The sequence below is a fragment of the Andrographis paniculata genome, unplaced genomic scaffold (assembly GCF_009805555.1).
Source record: "Andrographis paniculata isolate CXL003 unplaced genomic scaffold, ASM980555v1 Contig75END, whole genome shotgun sequence".
NCBI classification, from domain to species: domain Eukaryota; kingdom Viridiplantae; phylum Streptophyta; class Magnoliopsida; order Lamiales; family Acanthaceae; genus Andrographis; species Andrographis paniculata.
This window is the reverse complement of record NW_026137612.1, coordinates 844,989-852,818: the sequence shown is the minus strand read 5'-3', so window position 1 is coordinate 852,818 and position 7,830 is coordinate 844,989.

Here is a 7,830-nt window from a genome sequence, read left to right as displayed (position 1 = left end):
TAATATGAAATGTAATCTGATAACATATTATATATATATTAAATAATTTTTTCATCCAAATTTATATTCATTTGTTTTTTGAACTGTAATAAAAAAAAAAAACATTTGTAGTAAAAACAAATCACTTTTGTATTTTTTTTTTTATTATTAAAAGACAAAGTAATTATTATTACTAATTTGTACTATTAAAATTCGTGTTTAAATAAATTGACATAATTTTCGATAACGAAGACTATATAATATAAATTTAATTATGAATAAAAATATTTTTTTTAAAAAAAATTATAAATTACAGTACATTGTAGCATTCAATATAATATATATTGTATTTATCAAAATATATGTCGACAACTTTTATGTGTTAAATAATATTTAAGATATAGTACCATAACTTTGTAGTGTGGTTACACTAATTAATACTCCCTCCATCCACGGAGTTTTACAAATATTAGTATTATATTTGGATAAAATAGAAATAAAGGTAAAAAGACTAAATTATCCATATTAGTATTGTATGATATAAAGGTAACGACATTTATGTAATATATTGTAAATTGGAAAAATATTTGTAATGTTAGGTAGATAGTACAATTACTAAAAAATAAAATGAATACTTTGTTATGGGACGAACCAAAATGAAAAAATAGATAGATTGTTAAGAGAACGGATGAAATAATAAAAAAATTGAGCAATTATTACACATGAAATAAAATGTTAAATGGTTGTCAAGATTTAATTATTATTATGTTTGTTTGTCGACATTATATTTGTTGTGTATGTGTAAACTCAATTATCGAATTCGAAATTTGAATATATATTATTTTATTATATATTTATATTATTGAGTTAATTGCAACGTTACGTTGTAGCAGATAAATTATAATGACTTTTTTTTTTTTTTTGCAGCTGTTTTTCAGGAAATAATTATTAATTGTTAAATAAATAATATAAAAATAAATTGAGAGACATTTTCGAAAAGAAACTTACTGAAGTTCCAACATTCTTCAGACATATTTCTATAAATCTCTGCATATTTTGTATGTTAGCGTAGAAAAAGCAGCCTAATTTTGTGTGCCTGTCACCATTTTAAATGTACACAACAAACATATGTTTCATTTAAATACGTGAGTTTTGGAGGTTTTAAAATTTAGAAAAAAAAAAATTTGAAAATTATGTATTTGATACTTCGATATTATACTCCTTCTTCTCTCAGAACTATAGTATGAGTTGTATTTAAGTAAAAAAATAAAGGTAAAAGACTTTTTTGTCTTTATGAGTGTATTAGTGTAAAAAGTAGTGACAATTGCGTAATAATAATGAAAAAAACAAGGATAATTTTATAGTAATATAGTTATTTATGAAAATGAGACTATTCTTTTAGGACGGACAAAAATGGTAAACAAAACTATTGTATTGGAATGAAGGGAGTATAAATTTTAAATATTACTACATCCGTCCGACTCTAAGGGTCTCATTTACTTTTTGGATTTTAATATTTGAATATTAATTATTATATCAAAACATAATATAAATTTAAAAAAAAAAATTGCAAAAGTACTTCCATTAGTGTCTTATAATACTAATAGAATGACCTTTGTACAAATATTTATACAAATATTAGGATATTTTTAATGTTAAGTACAATGACGCAAAAGTAAATGTGACCATTAGAGACGGATGAAGGGGATACTATAAATAAACTGTATTTTCTCCATCTCAACTCAAGAGTATATTTCTTTACGTCTGTTTCGCTAAAAATAACAATTTCCTATTTTAGAAAAAGTAATCATACATATACTATTACACATACAATTACTTTAATTTATATGTAAAGTTAAAAGACAAAATTATCAAAACTTCCTATACATTTTTTACTAACCAATAAAATACTATTATTTTGTGATTTATTATAAAACTCCATATGGCTTCTTCGAATTGGGACAAAGGAAATATAAAAAAAGTATAAGCTAAATTATAAATAATAGGAGCGAACAATGTTATCATTAAATATAAAAGCATTTAACATATTTATAAATAGTTGTCAACTTATTACACTATGATTCAATATATTTACAAAAAGGTTAAATAGATGTTTTTATATTACTATTTCCGTCCAACCTAAATTGTCGAAATGGATGTTTTATAGTAAATTAAGAACAAATAATTACATTATTGATTGAATTTGTATAAGATGAAAAAGTCTAAAATACCTTTGAATTTATTTGTATAACTAAATTGTTACTCATTTTCTACTATTCTACTGTTTTTTATAACTCTTTCAAAAATTTCTTTTAATATTCTCACTTTATATTTTACTTATTTTATTTTTACATTAAATACTATTACTACTGTCCCATAAAACAATTATCATTTATTTTTTACACGTAGATTTTAATATTATTATAATATTGATATGTAATAAAAAAATATGAAAATATCTATATTAGTATTGTATAATAAAAAATAATGATATTTGTGTTCCGCTTACAAAGTTTACATGTTTCTATTTTGGGACATCCAATTACAAAGTTTACATTTCATTAAAAATCCTATTTTTTTTCACAAATACCCTTACTTTACATCACATCATTACTTTTACACAAAAAAGTAAGGGCAAAAATGTCATTACACTACTTTTAACTACTCACTATAATTAAAATATTATTATTTCTTAAACACCGCGCCAAAAATAAATGTAACCCTTGTAAATGGATGGAGGGAGTATATTGTAAATTATAAGAGCATTTATAATATTAAATAGATAGTACGATTACTAAATTAGAAAACAATACCTTTATTTTAAAATGGAATAAATTAATAATTAGGGAGGGATATGTTATAAATAAAAATAAATTATTTAGGTGAAATATTTAGGATAATTGAAACTATTGAGATGAGACAAATGTAGTACTCACTTTGTCTCTGTTTCGGCTAATTTGTCTCATTTAGATTAAGCACATAGTTTTAGGTATTGTATAATTAGTAAATAATTAAGAAGTGTATTAGTAAAAATAATTATGATTTAATAAAAATAATTTTAGACTAAGATGACTAAATAGTTTAATTAAAATAAAAAAAAATTATAAATTATGAATTTTAAAATGTGATTAAAGTGTATAATTGTATTTTAGAAAAAAAATGACAAATTACGTAGAACGGACGAAAATAGAAATAGTAGATAAATTAAATGGGACGGATAGGAGTATTATTTAACAATGTAATCTATGTAATTCAACAATTAATTATCGATGCATGAATCGGAATGGGCATAGCATGTTTGTGTTTATATATATATATATATATAGATATATATATTCGTGCTCTATAATGTGATTTGTGACGTGAGATCAGTTGTTCAAATTTTACTTACGTGTTTTTTTGGTTGAAGTTGTTATACAAGATTTGTCTAGTATGAGTTATTTAACTGAATCTATTTACAAATTAGTGTGAGAATCAAGTATTGATTTAATCGAGTTAGCATATCATATAAAAGTATACTATATATATTTTTGTAGCATATGTTGTGATAGAAGTTATATCATATGCTGAAACATAACATGACATATGTATTATCATAAATATGCTATGATAATGTATAATATATGTTCATTACTTTTATGTGATATCCTGATTCGATCAAATCAACAACATACTGATTTGATTGGATCAACATCGAATTCGCAGGTTACAACCTGCTATGTTCTTCCTATTTGTCTTAAAAAAAAAGAAAAAAAAGTTAAATACTTCTTGTTGTTAGCCAAATTTTAAAAAATAAAAGTAAAATTAGTTTAAATTATCTAAAACTTGATGCACATGAGTTAGGTGTCTTATTAGTTAAGAAAGAAAAAGAATATCATTAATGGGCACAAACATTACATTACAATACATGTCCCCTAAGACAGCTAAATATATATATATATATGTTTGAGGCCGATTATAGTAATATATTTAAAATTCAGCACTGTGCTGAACAGTATGCAATGTGTTAATAAAAAATATACAACATTATTATTGACAATATATCGTTTATATTAATATAGTATAAATATAAAACATTGAACTATTAACATATGATATAGTTATACATAGTACAGACAAAAGTTGATTTTAATATATGATATATTTTTATATAATACACTGTAATTATGAGCAAATAGAGCATATCTTTATTACAAGATCACATATTATGCGTAATAAAAATATGTGTTATTTTAGAACGTATGAACTCATAGATAAATGCATTCAAAAATAAATAAATAAATTTGAATTAATATTGAAAATAATTAATTAATTAATTCATCTAGGATCATGTAACAGGTTGTCAAACAATATGGTAGGGTAGACAATAAAAGGAGACAGACAAAGAGAAGCAAATGTGATTTGGCATTGTAATAAACTACAAATATATGATTATGAAAGCTTCTTCAATTTATTAATATTAGCTGGCAAACACTGATTAACCACTTCCAAATAATTAATTTAATAATTCAATATAATTAATATACTTTCTTATATTATTATTATTATTATTTTGCAGAAATTAATACAAATATTGTACTCCTTCCGTCCTATATCTATAAAGATAGTAGAAATAAAGGTAAAAAAACTAAATTGCCCTTATTAGTATCGTATGATATAAAAGTAACGATATTACATTTGAATTGTATTTGTAATGTTAGGTAGATATTACAGTTACTAAAAAAAAATGAAAACTTTGTTACGGGACGGACGAAAATGGAAAAACTGATAGATTGTTAAGGAATGGAGACAGTATTATAATGATACTTAACAATACTTTTTATTTAAAAATTATTTCTTTTTTCCATTTAATTTAATTTGATATTGTTGTTGTGTTGACGTAATAAATGTAAAATTGACAATATTTTATATTTAAATAATTTAAAAGAATAAAGTGAATGTATATCAAGGTGACCAAGAAAGTATATTATACATAAATGTCTCAAACGGGGCTATATACTAATTATTGAGGGCTACTATTATTTTAAGGGAAAAGTTAACTTTAATTTAATTTAATCAATCATATATAAATAAAGGAGTAATTAATTAATTAAATTGAGTGGGGATCTAATAAATATTAATGTAATTGAGGGTCCATGTGTTTTGTTGCTGTCGGATCATATTAATTTAGATTTTATTTGGCTGTGGTTTGAAATTGATTTGAAACAAAGTATCTTAAATTTTTATTTAAATAATATTTTAATATCATATTTTATTAAAAAAAATATTATATTTTTATTAAAAATTGCACAAAGCCAATAGTATTGATTTTTAATACAATATTTTGTAAGAAAAAATATTATAATATTATTATTACTTAATATTAGGTGTGTGGATCGACAATAAAATTAGTAATTATATTTGAATTTGATTTTTTTTTTTCAGATGTTCTTTTTTTTTTTTTCAAGTATTTCCATTCAAATTCATATTATTCAATTTCTATTTTTCAATTCGAATTTATCACAATTAAATTGAATTCTATAACTTTTTTTGTTTTTTTTTTTATTATCAAATATAGTTGTATAATTTTAAAATTATTAATTTATTTAAAATAAGGTAAATTATATAACAATCCTTTGTATTTTGGTAAAAATGCACAAAACACTCTGTATTTTATTTATTGCGTGAAACCCCCTTGTATTTATGTAAAATTTGTACGAAACACTCTCATTGTTCAAAACTGATTTTCGGTTCTAATTAAAAACCTAAGTTATGCAAGTTTTATAAAAGTAAAATATAAAATATCTTAAATAATTTTTTAATAAAATAAATAAATAAATAATTGATCAATAATTTATTTTTACAATTTTTAAAAATCAGATAACAATTTATCTTCCAAAACTATAAAATGAAAAATTAATTAACTAATTATTTATTTATTTTATTCAAAAAAAAATTATTTAACATATTTTACATTTTTTATTTATATAAAATTTGCATAATTTAGGTCTTTATTTAGAACCGAAGATCAGTTTTAGACAAGGAATGTATTTCTTGCAAACTTTACATTAACAGAAGGGAATTTAACGCAATAAATAAAATACAGAATGTTTTGTACATTTTTACTAAAAATACAAGGGAGTGTTATATAATTTATATTTTAAAATATCATAGAAATACAATTAAACATAAAAGAAACTAATTCGAAGTAAATATATGTATTTACACAAGTATATCTAAATGAAATATTATATTAAAATCAATAATATATAATTAAAATATAAGTATATATGTAATACGGAAAAATTAATTAGTTAATTAATTGAATTTGAAATTAGATGATTTCGAATTTTTTTAAAAAAATAAATATCAAGACTATTTTCTATTTAACTAAAAATTTTGAAATCGAAATATTGGAATACCATCGAAATTGTTAAATTATCGAATTGGAATTTTTTATTTAAATTTAAAATTCATTGATCATTCAAAAACTTATCATTTTGCACACCCTTATTTAATATAGTATATTAAAATATGAATAAATATTTAATTTAATATTTTTCAAAGATTATCTATATATATATAGTAGGGTTACCTAACTTACACCCACGAACAGCCCAAATATTACTAAATATATTTGGGTCTACAAATTTTGACCCATTTTGATTACGTGTGGGCTAAGCCCATAATAAATAAATAAATAAATAGTCAATCCACAAATATGGATTATTAATTAATTATGCATAATCAATTGAATAATAAATAATTGAACTTTGAATACCATGGTTTCACACCATATGAAGTGAATTAATTATTACGGCGATTCTGTGTTGATTTGACTAAATCAGCAAATTAATATGAAATAATTAGCAAATTACTGCTAAGGAATATAATATATATTGTGTTAATATGTGTTATACAATATGTTATACTTCCTTCGTCTCATAAATATAGTCTTAATTGTGTTGGACACAAGATTTAAAGAATATTGATATTATATTGGTAGTGGGTAAAAAATATGGATAAAAAATTTTTTTGCCCTTGTGAGTGGATAAAAATGAAAAAGTACGGACAGTTTTATGGTGATACGATTATTTATGGAAATAAGACTATTGTATTGGGACGGAGGGAGTATATTATATTAATATTTGATACCTTTTTTTTATATAGATATTTATTGATTTGATCAAGTATAATTTGACCCGATTTTAGGTGTGATGCGTTTTTGACTATACATATATTTTCACAAATAAGCTGCCCAAGATTCATTATTGTAGATGTTTCTTCAAATTACTATTGTGTTAAAATTAAGATATATTTTGGTATATATATTATATATTGTGAAATAAGAGTGTGTATTATCTGTTTATATTTAAAATATGTGCTCTATAGAAGCGTGTCATATATTTTCTATATAAATATGTCACGTACTATAAGAATATGACATGTGTCCTTAGTTTTTGTATTTTATTTGTATATTATATTAATATTAATATAAATAGTGTGTCCTTTTTGTAGTAACATCATGTATTTTTATGTAATGGCTCATCAAGTGCTTTTTTATAGTTAACGGTGATCTATTCAGTACAATATTGAATTTTAAATTTAACATTATAACTTACTTAATTATTGTTTAATTTTTATAACTTACTCTATTTTCTTTGAGTATTTTAAATTTTTACTATACAACTCCTATAATTGCTTTTATGAAAAATATATACTCCCTCCGTCCCAGATACCGTGTCTGCTACACTGTAGACACGGTATTTTAAGAGGAGTGTAATTAGTAGATAATTTAGAATGTATTAGTGAAAATAATTATCCTATAATATAAATAATTATAAATTAAGATTAAGATAACTAATTAATTTA